Source organism: Pleurodeles waltl, chromosome 2_1 (genome assembly GCF_031143425.1).
Source record: "Pleurodeles waltl isolate 20211129_DDA chromosome 2_1, aPleWal1.hap1.20221129, whole genome shotgun sequence".
Classification (NCBI taxonomy): domain Eukaryota; kingdom Metazoa; phylum Chordata; class Amphibia; order Caudata; family Salamandridae; genus Pleurodeles; species Pleurodeles waltl.
The window spans coordinates 767,769,791-767,784,357 of NC_090438.1; the positions used below are offsets into that span (position 1 = coordinate 767,769,791).

At 43.8% G+C, this 14,567-nt stretch overlaps 1 protein-coding gene across 3 annotated transcripts in view; it reads right to left on the bottom strand.

The window, feature by feature from the left end:
• Window positions 1-406: 406 nt before the first annotated feature.
• The window catches only part of MYLK4 (myosin light chain kinase family member 4), a 608,560-nt gene continuing 594,399 nt past the window's right edge, over window positions 407-14,567 (bottom strand). For all 3 annotated transcript variants that reach the window (XM_069217896.1, XM_069217880.1, XM_069217890.1), the window contains exon 14: window positions 407-6,783. The gene's annotated coding sequence lies outside the window, so the exon portion shown is untranslated. The remainder of the gene's footprint in view (window positions 6,784-14,567) is intronic.

Consider the following 14,567-nt stretch of genomic DNA (forward strand, 5'->3'; position numbering starts at 1 on the left):
TTAAGTATATGCACTCAAAAGATGGATTTTTTATTGTTAATTACAACATATGATTGGTGATTCATGAAAATTCTTTCTAGTTTTTTCACTATTCATATTGTGACTTTTTCTAATTTGCTTAATTGTGGTTTTATCTTTTTGGATATAATATACATTGATTGCTGTTTTCAATTAATTGAATTGTTTTGTTCTATGTATCGCTATCCTCACAAAACGTATGACGATGAAGAAATAGTATTATTCATATTTGGATTTTTTACATTTTTAAAGAAAATGCCTATTGACAGAAAACAACAGTGACTGGTCTGTCACAGATAGCATGACACTGGCCAGTTACAAAAGACGCATGAAAGACACGTTTTTGGGTGTAAAAGGACAAAATACACTGTTTTGTCAGGCTACTAAATCAAATCTTGCTTTTCTATTTTTTGCAAACCAATAAATACATTAAATGTACTCAAACAACTGTTTACATTACGTAAGTATTTTTTATTCTAGAACAGTCAATATACAGGTGTAAGTATGTCACACTGAACAGTGTGAATATTTTACTGTGTGTGCAGACACACAGACTGACCAAAACAGAGACAAATACAAAAAAAATCTTACAAGTGTTTAGAGCTCAAGATCAGTTCTACAGCATGCTTGCTACAGTCTCACACAATTATTCTTGAGAATACCAAAAATGTAGTTCATATCTACCTTGGATCGAAGCTCAAACTACTTTTCTAATACAATTCTAAACTGCAAAGATACATAAGAATGTCACAGAAACATCAATCTTACACTAGTTGTTGAATAGGTAGTCAGTTGTTGAAATATTTACCTTCATGGAAGGTGAAATTTGTTGTGTGAACGTCCATTGAAAGAGTCATGCAAAATTGGCAGTATACGTAAAACATAATCACAGTAAAAATTGCTAACTGGGTGACAGTAGGGAAATTTCAACACGGGCTATCCTATTCCGAGACATAGGGGAATATCCCCAAATAATTATTGCTGTTAGTTTCAGAAAATAAACTTTGATTTTTAGGTGTCTTGTTGAGATTGTATGTCACAATAACAATCCTTGAAATATTGATCTTCAGATATATTATAACCATTCTATTGAATCCTGAAATATCAAAAAAGTGTACATTTACAATTATTACCACTGCTGTGACAACATTTCCAGAGTTGATATTGTGGTCTCAATATATTTGTCACTGTATTGTGGATCAGGCACCGCTTTGCACCAACTAAACATCTACAATTTGTTTTCAGATCTGCTGACTTCTCCGCCCAGAGAGCTCAAGTCCCTGTCTAAATGTTATTTTTTGGCGTAAACACCTGTCCAATATTTGAGAAAAGTACATGCATTTCAAGTACGAACTGAGTTTGGTGCAAGTTTTCATTATTTGACCTGAAAAGCCAATATCATCTCACAACAAAGGCGATTTAGTTCTGGTGTCAAGCAAAAATACTGATGAGAGACAAAACGGAGAGTCAACAATCTGATTGGCATGGGAGAAGTACCCTTCTGGGTACACAGCAGCACAAGAACTATCCATTGTAAAGATGTTCATCTTTCAAATATTAGCCGAGTGAAGGGCTACAAGATTCTGTTTCTGTGTGTTTTGAGTGCAAGGAATCAAAGTTGTGTTCATTAAAGTCACAAGCAACAACTCCAGGAAGCCTTTCACTGTCCACTAGTATTATCTGCTTCTGAGAGTGACTGAGCAGGAACGTCATTTTCTTCTAGGAAATGGAACCTATGGCATCAGGAGCAAGGCACCTAAAGTGATAGATATTGAGTTTCTCAAACCTGCCCCATCCAATTGGTTTAGTTTGTTTTTGTTCCCAGTTAAGTTACTTTAGTAGGAGCTATCTGCTAATGTGAAGCAAACATATCTGTATGGACTGATAAAACTAAAGTGATAAAGTGCATGTGTTTAAGAAAATCCAAGCACACTCTCAACAAGTTCATATCACTTACAATACCTAAATGGCAGCTTGTCAGCAAACACTCTAATTTACATCATTATACCACAATAAATAACTATTCTTTTCACTTTCATGATTTAATTTACAATCCTTCTGTTTGTAAAAATTCCAATTGACTATGTTTCCTGTATTCTATTCTTGCAATATACAATGCACAATGTTGAGGTTAAAGAAAAAGAATCATAACATAATATGTTAATAAATTCATCAATACAGACTTCAAGTCATGTCCATAACTCCTTAATTCAAAGAGGACAAATCGGGTTTACTCTGGTTGTCCATGGGGTTAAGAAGTTCACAATCTCACGGTCAATAAATAGGGCAAATATAGGCAATCGGCTATCAACATTTTTTTAACAAAGCCAGTCTTCAACTTGTGGTGATGAAGCCATTTTTGCTATACTTAGAAAAATCGAGTCAATTCTTCTTCCAAAGATTTAAGAGCTGATTTATAATTTGGGTGACTCATTTAGAGATGAGAGACCTTCTTTTTTCCATGATGGAGCCTTTGTTGGCTCCTCAGGTGGAAATATCCCTCCGATAGCCTCACAGAGTATGGACCACCAGATGAAGGACATTATACTGCCCACTCTATTTAGGGTGGACGAAGAAGTGTCTTTTTTTCCCTCGTCCATAAGGGCCAGGCAAAACCTGGCGGTGAGGGACAGAAAAAATCAATAATGACCCCAATATCTTGGGAGGGAGAAAACTCCCAGGAGATGAGGTTATTAGTTTTTTGTTTTTTTTCTGAAACAAACACCTGATTTAGCAGTTTGTTTATAAAAAAACAAAAATGTTAAAAGCTTGGGAAACAGCCCTCAAAACCAATGGCGGCCATCCACCAAACTATTTGTACATTGGGAGGAACCACCTTTTAGGTGGTTCCTTCCAATGCACAGAGATGAACTCTGGGCTTCCGGTCATCTCCAAATTTGGCAGATGGTAGTCCGTCAGGGTAGAGGAGGTACTATCCCCACTGTCCTGACCAAAGGAATACCCTCCATCAAACTGTAAATCAAGCCATTTGTTCCTGTTACAGTCAATTCAGTTGAAATGAAAATTCCGAACTGTTAGCTATTCATGTATCTTGAAATGGTGGTGTCAACACTACATTAAAGAGCGGGGAGCAGGATGTAGACGATCATCAAATAAAGTGCTACTACTCAGCAGCAGAGTTGAAAACACTAGGGTCTCTATGAAAGCTTTGTATGCAGCCAGTGATGTCATGGAGCTTATTATAGGGGCCATAGTATCACTGGTTCAGATTTCACAATCTCTACTTCTAGGCTATTTTCCTACAGTTACTGAAATTATATAGTATAAGATTCTATCAATCTTCTTTCAAGTCTGGAAAGCATTTGCTACTGGTATCCAGTACCCCTCTCGGGGATTTTTAATACCTGTGCAGAACAATCTTTGTTCCCCCATGCATAATCTGAACTATAAATACATGTGGAAGGTTAAATCTAAATGTATTGAGCTTAGGGGGCTTAACGATAGCAGCAGTCCTAGTTGTAGGAGTTATGCTACCTGTAAATATCATCTGATAACATTCAATTTTTTGTAGTTGGGTGCCAAATAATATGTTCAAGTTAAGGAAAATGCCTTTCTTGAACAGCTTATGTTGATCTCACTTTCAAGGGAGCATGTCTCTGTTATCTACTGGATGTTTCCATAAGAAGATGAGTTTCCATAAAATCACACAGTGTGGTTAAATGGGATTTAAGGTTTGGGCTGCGATGTTCCAAATTTAGCTACTATGTTCTATATTTCAAACGCTACTGTGTATTTAGGTCCGTTTGCTTTTTTTGTATCATTGAAATGACCTGCCTCAAAGCTGTTTCTCTTGCTGAGGCATTTCAAGACTGCCATGAGCCCTAATTCAAACATGGAAAAGGATAGCCATAACTGGGGAACAGCTGCCCCACACACCCTTGGGCCTTGGTGCTATTCCACCTGCTGCACTAACAATATATCTCATTCTCTGACGTATTACCTTGCATCCCATTCTTTTGGGAAATTATGTTTTAGGCAAGAAGATTAGTAAAATGCTTTGTTTCTGTCGCCTGTTTCTTCACGGGGCAAGCCACTAGTGGTTGTGGTTTTATGATTTTCTATTGAGGGCCTACATAAGTATGAGCGAGCGAGTTCCTCTGGGGGATAAATAAGTGAATGATGGAGTGAACCCTTCATAGGCTTGAGTGAGTGATTGAGTGAACAAGTGAGTACGACAACGAATATTGTGCTGCTTTCAAAGAAATTAGTAAATGTAGTGTACAATTGCTTAATTCATATATGTCTTAGATGTTTTACTAGGGTTTAAATAGTCATGCACAGCATAGGACTGCTCTGTAGCAGTCACAGTGGCCCCAGCATGTATAATAAGCAGTACAAGACCCTGAATTTCAGAACGTCTTTCTTTCAATGTGTGCTTGTTTCTCTTTTGAACGAGCAGCAGTGCTGGGCAGTCTTGATTTTCCAATGTGTGGTAGTGCCAATGTTTGAATTTTGTTAGGGGGTAGCATTTAAAGAGGTAAACATTATTGTCAGCAGGCATCCTGGGACTTGTAGTGCAGTTCTACTTTTATAGCCATAGTGCTATAAAACATAGGATGCATGACTGAAACAAATGAGAGGCTGAATCTCTCCCTCGTGGCATGTAGCGATGGGCAAAGGACCAGCTCTTTTCGGAACAGATATGACAGATTGGATATGCACATTGCTCCTAATACAGTGACATGTTTGAGGGATATCACCTGTGATTTTCAATCGTTCACTGAAATACAAGCCATTCTGTATTTTTTGAACTACTCATTTTACTCCTTCCAACCTATTGAAGCACAGGAACAGTATTTCACTGTGCATCTCAAAAAGGTTGCCTAAGTTAAAATGTATAGGCACCAAGAATAATGCTCTAATTTACTAATTTCTCACTGGTAAAAATGGCGCTAAATCCCTGCATATGGAAGAGCTAATAATCTGTGGTATGTCCACTGAGCACCAGGGAAGAAAATACATTTCTTTTCACACAATAGAGATAAAGATAGACAAAACTTCGACATAAACAGCCAAACACTCCTGCTGGTGCTTAATTCTGATGCAATCAGAATCCTTTGGACGTACGAGTTTCAGCCAAGCACTCGCCAACACAATCCTCTGTTCACGCATCTCACTCATTCGGGCATGGCGTTGCCACTCTTCACAACGACTTTCCCTTGAAATCAAGGTGACATGGTATCTACAACAGACTGGGGAGTATGACCAAAAAACTTGTATAGTTTTGCAAATTGAGGATGCTACTCTCCCATGGGCAGACAAGTGATACAGGACATTTATGGAGGTTAAAAATTACATAGGCAACTGGAAAGCAGTCTGTACACAGCAATGACTTGTTCGCACACTAACCCACCCCAAAGCATGCTCATCCTCATAAACAAAATGCAATTTACAAATCAAAAAACAGCTGTTACACGATACAAGGTCCTGGGGTCCTGATAACGTAACCTTAAAACACAGTCAATAAATCAATCATTCAATCAAACTAATGTATAAGGTGCCTAAAATCTAATAGGCAACTATACACTACGTAAGAGCGAAAGACAATGCAGTTCACTAGGATAGATGAGTTTTTCGGGCTACCCTAAAAGTTAAATGCAGGCTCAACTGCCTCAGTGCTTCAGGCAAATCATTCCATACAGTGGTAGCCAAAACAGAAAACTCTACATTTCAGAGCTGATAAAGTACTGCATAAATAGGCGGACTTTAACTTACACAACGTAAAACCTACTTCCTAACATCACCCACTTCATATTTGCGTTGAATTAACACAATAAATACATGGAACAGTTCAAAAACCCAGAGTATACGTCGAGCCATTTATATATCTTGTGATTAACAAGATGTGGCAGATCTGAGGGAGCTCATACTGTAGGCATGAGAGGCATCCTTCCTTGTCACAACCTTAAGTGCTGGGAGCAGGGAGCTGTATTAAAGGCACAGAGCAGAAGACAGTTTGTTTTTTTCTTTTCAACTCAACAGGGCCTTCTTCAGCAGCATAACATCAATTCACATCCTCACTTGGGCTGCAGCACCAAAAAGAAGGCAGGTGTGCAAATTATAGAGTTTGGTGATCGCTTGTGGCAGAATGAAGGATATGGCTTTAATAAACCAATGAGGGTGTAGCAGAACAGGTAAATGTAGCAGAAATTGACAGTCATCCACATTGCCAACTCGTGTGCACACAACCTCACTTGAATTCCTGCTTCTCACCCCCAGGAAAAATACGTATTCGCCAACACACCAACATTTGAAGTTAACAAGAGAGAGATGAGTAAGAGAAGACTGGGGGGAGTCCTTCTTTTCTCCTTAATGTGTTGGAGTGCTTGACCTCCTTTTAAGGTGGTGAACATTAGAAAACGTTCAAATATGTGGTTAAAATAGAGAAGTGTCCTTCTTAAAAAAAAAAACAAGGTTGATAGGCTTACACTCAAGTGATGCAATTTGTTCCAATTCTGTCTTAGTTTTCTCTGTTCTGTAAAGAACACACTCCCTAGCCAGTGGTGTGCACCACAGCATGATCAGTTACGAAGGATAACAAGTAAAGAAGATGACTGGGTGTTCTTCGGACAACATCTGGGCAAAGAAGGGGAGCTCAACAGCTCTGGGTCGCGCCCTGTAGCTGAAGTGGTGTTGGTCCACTTGATAAACGGCAGTGTCTTGGGGGGTGGGGGGCAAGGAACCGGAACTGCAGATGTTTTCCAAACAAATGGCAACAGAAACCACGCAGGATTTTTTTTCTTCCTAATAAAAAGTAAACAAAATGGAAGCGCGTTAAGGTCAGAGATAGCCCTCAGCAATGAAAGTTATTATTATTACTGCATTTGTCGGTTGTGATCTTTTCAAAGGCTGCAGCTTTCTTTCTTCATACGTGGGTGGGCCAGCAAACCATGTGGGAAACGTTCAACTCGCAAAGTATTTTTAAAGGTTTCATTAAGCTCTAGTACATTTTGCAAAATCAAAAGATGCTTATCTGAGATAGTTGCAGAGTTTTTCCCATTAAAAGCTCGGACTGATTCACGCATTTCGGTTGTCACTTACACAGTGAGGATCAAAGCCAGGATGGTACCAAGTGAGTTTTCTGTTTGTGTAACCATGTAAGATGTTATTCCACCTCAGGCCGGTGGCCACAGGGGCTTCTACACCACACCAATCATGGAGCTACATGGAGATGTGACCCTAAAACTGGCTGAAAGCATTAAGCAAGTAAACACGAGAGAGACAGAGGGCTAACATCAAAAGAAGGAAGCTAATCTATTTTAAAAGCAAATATCACAGGAGGATTTTTCAATGAAAATGAATGCAAATAGATATCTAAACGCAATATCATAATTAATGGTACATAGAATGCTAACTATGAAGAGGAGCAAGGGCAATTTCTGTATCCAGGGACACATATATTAGACTGTTTCTGCACGCCAATGTCTTATAATCATAGAAAAACTACAAGATGATGTGTTCCAATACAGATTTTGCAAATCAGAGTAAGTGCTGGCTTGTGATCTTCAATGTGTAACAAAGTTTCATGCGCCCTTTACCTGTGAATTATGTGTGGTATCGTTGGACAAGATTTGTAAAGCCACTGGCGACTGTGAGCCTGATTTACAGATATAAATATCTTCTTTTACGAGTAGAAAATGAGTGGACATTTTTACACGTCTAAAAAGAAGGGGCTGAACTTTAAGTTAATTTCGGGAATTTCACGTTACGTTTGTTACACAATATTCCTGAAATTACGTCAGTACAGTGTCAGTAAAATTTCTGCCCAGTTGGAAAAACTATAACGGACAGTACGCAAGTGGCTGTTGCTCGAATGACTTGTTTTTTGCACTATTTTTTTATTGTGAAATGCGTCCTCACAACAAAAATAACACAAAGATGCATTTTGCACTAAAATGTAGTGCAAAGCGAAGGATTTTTACTTCCCCTAATTACTTATAATTTTGCGTAGTTTTCTCAAAATTTGGAGTTACAGAAAAGCTAATTACATACATTTTGCATACCCTTAGTAAAAAGGTTTGCTGATAAAGAGGTTTCAGTGTAAACAAATCACATCTTATGGGACGGCACTGGTCAGTTACTGTACCAACCCATGTTTCCGGGTATTTATAAAACCCTCCACAAGCCTTTCCCATTATGGAAACGGTCACAGATTTTCTTCTCACAAGGGCAGGGGTACATTTCTAAATTCCCTCCCAGAAGAAAAGAAAGGCAACACTTGCAAAATTGGAGGCGTTGTGGGGGAAATGGTTTATACACAGAGAATCATGTTTTCCTGATGTATATTTTCATTTGGCAAAATGAAATTCTTAAATCATTTTCAACATTGCACATGAAAAGCTGAGCCTGACTTGGTGTCCCAAGAGTAGCATGGAAAACTTTTGAGAATTCCCAAAAGTTGTAAATCTGTTTTAGTTTTCAGTAGTAAACCGGTACCTACAGATTTACCACTTTCTCTGAGAAGCAGTGACTCCGGGGCTCAAGTCTTCACTTTATAACCCATAATGGGGCCCGAGGTTTGGGGGGGGTGTTGCCGAACAACCCACCGGATCTTTGAGGAGGGTGGTACGGTCCACGACGTAGTGGGGCAATATTGGGGTGTGCTTTGGGAGTCAGGTTGGGGGTTATATCAGGGGACATTTTGTTGGGCGGCCACCATTTTGTCAATAAGTGACACGGTGGCCGGACCTTGTTCTGGGGCTTAACGTATTTCGATCTGTGGTCTTGGTGGTTTGTGGTTTCGGCGCGTTTCTTTTTGTATCGAACACCAATTTAAATTAAATATAACGTGGCACTGGCCCGGTTGGTGTCTGGTGTATAATTTTTTTTAATTTTTTTTTAGACTTACCTGGGTTAGGGGGTCTTGTGGGAAGCGTGGGTCGGACATGTCATACAACTGCATGCAGAGGGCGCTGGCTCTTCTTGAAAAAGCCGGGTGCATGAACATCGTGAATACCGAGGCCCTGGGCACATTGCGCCTGGCACAGAAGGTGTCTCAAGGAATCACGGCGGCGGTGAGGGTGGGTGGCAGGGTGGTCGGTTGGTAGGGGCATGAGGCAGCCGGAGGCAGGATCGCCGAGAGGTTTACGGCGGGTAGAGGCATGCCGGGGAAAACTCGGCGTGTCTGCCAGGTAAAGGGCGGAGAGCTGGCTTTGGGCAGTGCCCAGGAGGCTGGCCTGGGCACGGCCTTCCCAATAGCTTTCAAGGGGAAAGGGAGAGGAAAGGGGAGGGGTTTAGGCCGTCTTGGGAGATCAGGTTGTTCTCGGCAGCTCCCCAAGGGTGTACGGGCACGCGGGGAAAAGGCTGATGATTTCATAGATCTGCCAGGGGACAGGGACTATGGCAATGTAGGAGAGGTTGTGGACATGGCACCCCCGGAAGGGAGTGAGCTGAATGCAGGGGGGGAGGAGAGCAGCCAATGAAGAGGGTTGAGGAAGGGGGTGGAGACGAAGAGACATTGGCGCCAGACATGGGAATGGGATCCCAGGTGCCCATTTCTGAATAGTGGCCCACCATGTTAGTGTGGAGCAACAGCAAGAGTGAGGGTGGGAGCGAGGCGGAAGGGATGGGGTTGCAAGAGGACATTGATCTCTCCTCTCCCCTCAGATGTAAGGTTCCGGTGCGCGTGTATAGTGCCCAGGCGGAAGAGTGGGGGTAGGGAGGTCGGAGTTGTTTTTGGGGCGGCGGATACGTTAGGGGGGTTATGGTGGGAGAGGCGGTGTTCGGTTTGTCTGGCATGCGGTCTGTGAAGGGTGGTTTTCAACCCGGCACATCGGACCTTCATTGGCAGGAAGAGACAGCGCTCGGAGGCGGTGAACCAGTCGAGCAGTGTGCGGCCCGGAGACCTTGGAGGGATGCGAAGGCGGGGCCAAGGGCGGCTGGCTAGATGTCATCAACAGAAGTCCAATCGCAGAGGCAAAGGGCTACGGATGCTTCCAGGAGACGGTGTGAAGGTAGGGGTTTTGCACTCACCGGCGTTGCCGTTCCTGGGGAGCAGCACCCAAGGGGTGGGGGTCAGACAGGTTCAGGCACAGCAGGAAGCGGGCGAACGGGAGCGTGTTGGGACTATAACAAAGGGATGTGTACTCGGGAGTACTGTAAGTTTTGACACGAGTGCTCCAAGTGTTATTGGGCGTCATCCCCTCATACATTGTTCCGGGCAACAAGATTCCGCAGGATCCGGTTCGGCACAGGGTCAGGTCCCATGGGGCGGACAGCAGTCAGCATCAGGTGGACAAGAGGGCCAGAGGTTTAGACAGAGTCCTACGGGAAAGGGCGCATACTCCGGTTAAGGTGGACAGACTAACCTTTTTATTTAAAGGATTATGCCAGACCATTGGACGCGGACATGCTGATACAGGGATTTATGCAGGAGTTCCGGTTGGGCTACACGGGTCCCCGGGAGCGGCGGTGGGCCGAGAATCTCCGTTCGGTGAGAGGCAAAGAGGCGGTAGTGCGGCACAAATTGGACAAAGAGGTGGCGGAAGGTTGCATGGCTGGCCCTTTTCTAGATTGGCCGATGCAGAACCTTATGGTGTCCCCTATCAGTGTGGTGCCTAAGCAGGAGAAAGGGCAATATCGGTTGATTCACCATCTGTCGTGGCCGGAGGGCACTTCAGTTAATGATTTTATCCCGGCGGAAGTGACAAAGGTGTCCTATGCGTCGGTCGATGTGGCCATTGATATGGTGGCAGCTTTAGGTCCCAGAGCGCTGATGGCAAAGACAGATATCAAGTCGGCCTTTCGTTTGCTCCCGGTTCATCCTAGCGATTTTGAGGTGCTGGGAATTCAATTTCAAGGGTGCTGGTATGTGGACAAGGCGCTCCCCCTGGGTTGTTCTAGTTCTTGCGCCCTTTTTGTATGTTTCAGCACATGTCTGCAATGGATTTTCACAGAAGTGACGGGACATGTCCACGTGACGCACTATCTCGATGATTTCTTTTTTGCGGTGCCGGCGGATTCTCTGGGGTGCGCTGAGGTTTTACAGCATTTTCAGGAAGTCATGGGGGACCTTGGTGTATCCCTGGCCCCCGAAAAGACAGTTGGGCCATGTACGGCACTGTCGTTTTTGGGCGCTGAATTGGACACAGTGATAGTGATGGCGCGACTGCTTGACGATAAGCGGCTGGGCATGATGCAGAAGATTCATGAGATGTTGAGCAAAAGTAAGGTAACAGTGAGCGAGGTGCAGGTACTGCTGTCTCACCTTAACTTTGCATGCAGGGTGGTTTGTGCGCGGAAGACATTTTGTCGGCAATTGGCGATGACGTTAGTAGGGAATTTGCTGCCCCACCATCATATGTGCCTCAAGGCAGGTGTGCGGGAGGACCTGTGTATGTGGAACACATTTCTGGAGTCATTCAATGGAATAATGCTGAAGGCCTGGCAAGAGTGGGAGTGGGATGTCCAGATATTTTTTGATGTGGCAGTGTCAACTGGTTTTGGCATTTATTGGCAGGGCAGGTGGTGTGCGGAAGACTGGCCTCTGGAATGGAAGAATGGTGGGCGCAGCATAGCTTTTCTGGAGCTTTTCCCATTTGTTGTAGCAGTGTGTCTGTGGGGGAACGCTTTGCAGCATAAGCGGGTCTTGTTTCGGGTGGACAACATGGCGGTGGTGCATCTGGCAAACAGGCAGCTGGCAAGGGAGGCCCAGGTACTTCAGTTGCTTCGGGCTTTTGTGATACAGTGTTTGAAGAATGACATCTTACTTCAGGCACGTCATGTCCCAGGAGTGAACAATGACATTGCGGATGCTTTGTCTCGTTCACAGTGGGAAAGATTCCATGGGTTAGTCACGGGCACAGACTTGTAGAGGAAGACAATGCCAGAAGCCCTATGGAACATAGGCACTCGAGGATGCTTCGATTGGTAATGAATTCTCTGGCCCCATCCACGCTAGGGCATACTTGAAGGCGTGGGAGGAGTTTTTAAGCTTGGAGCTTGTAGGAGAGCAAGACATGATGTTATAGTTGAGGATGTGGTTTAGTTTATTATGGCATTGATAGACAGAGGACTGTCCAGGGTCACTATAGCAGGTAAGCTAGCGACGCTGGGTTTCATGGGGAAACTTTTCTGGGGATACCAGCCGTCGGTGGGTGAGCTCGGGCAGAGGATTTTGGAGGGATGGGTGAAGGAAGGGGCAGAGGGAAGCGAGTGCGGCAACCGTTGTCGCTGCGGTTGCTGAAGGAATTGTCAGGTATCATGGGAGCTGTCTGCTTTGACACTAGAGAAGCACTCCTGTTTCAGACCCTTATGGCATGGTTGTTTTTTGGTGCCTTCAGGATTTCTGAGTTGCTGGGTTCGGGGTGGAAGTCAGGTATTTCTTGGCAGGAGGTATGTTTGGGAGGTTGGTGGGTGACATTGCGGATTAGGAGTTCGAAAAACCGATCAGAAGGGTTCCGGGGTGGTCGTATTTTTAAGACGGTATCCAGTGTCTTTAATTTGCCCTCTCACTCTAGGGCATCAGTGGAGGAGGGACTGGTGATAGGTCAGGAGCAGTGTTTCTTCATAGTGACGGGAGCAGGGTTACGTCGTCCCAGCTGTTGGCAGTTATGCGAAAGGGGCTGTCGGCGATCGATCAGGAACCATGCCAGTTTGGAACCCAACTCCTTTAGGATTGGGGTAGCTACAGAAGCGGGGCAGAAGGGTTGGAGCAAGGAAGAGCTCATGTCTTTGAGGAGGTGGATGTCAGACTGTTTCAAGAGGTATGTGGGAGGGTGGGAGTTTAAAGGGGGAAACTGTTAATTTTTCTGTTTCTTTTTGCAAGTGTGGTGGCAGGCCCGGAGGCGCCTTTCATTGCGATATGGGTCGTTGGACATTCATTTATAAAAAGGGCACAGTGCCAGGCACAACGGACGGTCATAGGAGAGAACTTGGGGTGTGACTTAGAGCAGTATCATGTGCACTGGATTAGCAAAGGAGGTATGAAATGGGGCGAGCTCCTAACCTGTTTGCAAATGTCAGCTGGGGGGACATTGTCCAGGACGTATTGTGCTTACATTTGGGGGAGAACGACTTGGTGGTGAAAACGGGCCTTGATCTTATGAAGGTTATGAAGAAGGATCTGCAGGTAATTCTGTCTCAGTGGAGCAGCTGCCTTGTGGTGTTTATGGGATTTGCTCCGTGGCGGGTTTGGCAAGGGGCAAAAAAGCCGGGGGCCATTAAGAGGGCCAGGCGAAAGCTTAATAAAGAAATTAAATGTTTCTGTTTTGATAAGGGCATGACATATATGGAACACAAGGACTTGCGTTTTGAGGATGCTGAATTTTTCAGAAACAATGGCGTCCATTTATCCTTTATGGGAATGGAGCTCTATCTTTTGCAGTTAAAGGACACTTTGATGGGGATGCTGTGAGAGATCTAGACAACGGGGGGTGCAGAAAAAGTCAGGGTGGATGACTTTTTCTGGTGGCAGAGGCGGAAAGAGTTTGTAGGTATTGAAACACGTACAGATGGTGAAACTGGCAGGACAATTTTAGGTAGTGGGGGGACAGCAGCAGGTCGCAACAGACAGGAAGGAAGCTTGACATTAGCATTCAGGAGGAGAAGAAACGGGTCTGACAGGGAAATAGGTAAAACATGAGCGGAGAAAGAGAAGGCAGGATAAGGTTATAGGGAAGGGGCAGGACAGGGTAAGCGAGGGGAGAGGATAATTTGGATAGGTGTTTTCGGTGTCTAGTGAGGTTTTAATTTTGTAAGGCAAAGGCCAGGGTTAAATATTGTAAGCGCAGTAATGGTGTTGTGGTGTCTTTCCCTCCTCCCCAATATCCAACTACCCACTTCAATCGTTTTTTTTCCAAATCACTTTTTATTGGAACAGACAGCGTCCTTATATCCCCAACATTACTAATACACACAGGACCACAGCCGGGACATGAAGCTAACATATCAATATTTCTAACACATTTAAACATTTATCAGCATCTGATAAGCAGCAGTAGGACATGAACGTAGCACATCTCCACAGACATAACCAAGTCTCTATTGACCAGCATCCAAACAAGTTACTTACCCTTGGTAATGCTTTTCTTGGTGGATACTCTAGCTAACCACAAATTCTTCACCTTGTGAATAATCCTAGGCACCTGACTGGATCAAGTTATTTTTTTTCAGCAATTCCATCACGAGCCGGTAGATGGTGTTCCGCGGCTCCACCTCGGTTTAGTCCCACCCCTGAAGTGATGTCGGGTCACAATATAACCACTACTTCTGCACATCGTCAGCTTCTTTCTGATATCTGCCCATGCCACCCGACAAGGAGCCCTTAGCAATTATATTGTACAAATGTGATAATTTTGAATCTTTTTAGTATGGACCAGAAGAGTCTGCTCCACCAAACAGAGAGGAGGGTGGCTTTTAAAGTTAAGTCACTTGTTCTTCTGCTGGATAATTCTACTCGCAGACTCCTCACCTTGGGAATAGATACCAAAACAGTCCCTCCCAAGGTAGTGGGTCTGTGAAATTACTCGGATCAGGAAATCCTGGAGAACCAAATGGGCAAAATGCCCCTGCTGCCGGACTAGGCTATC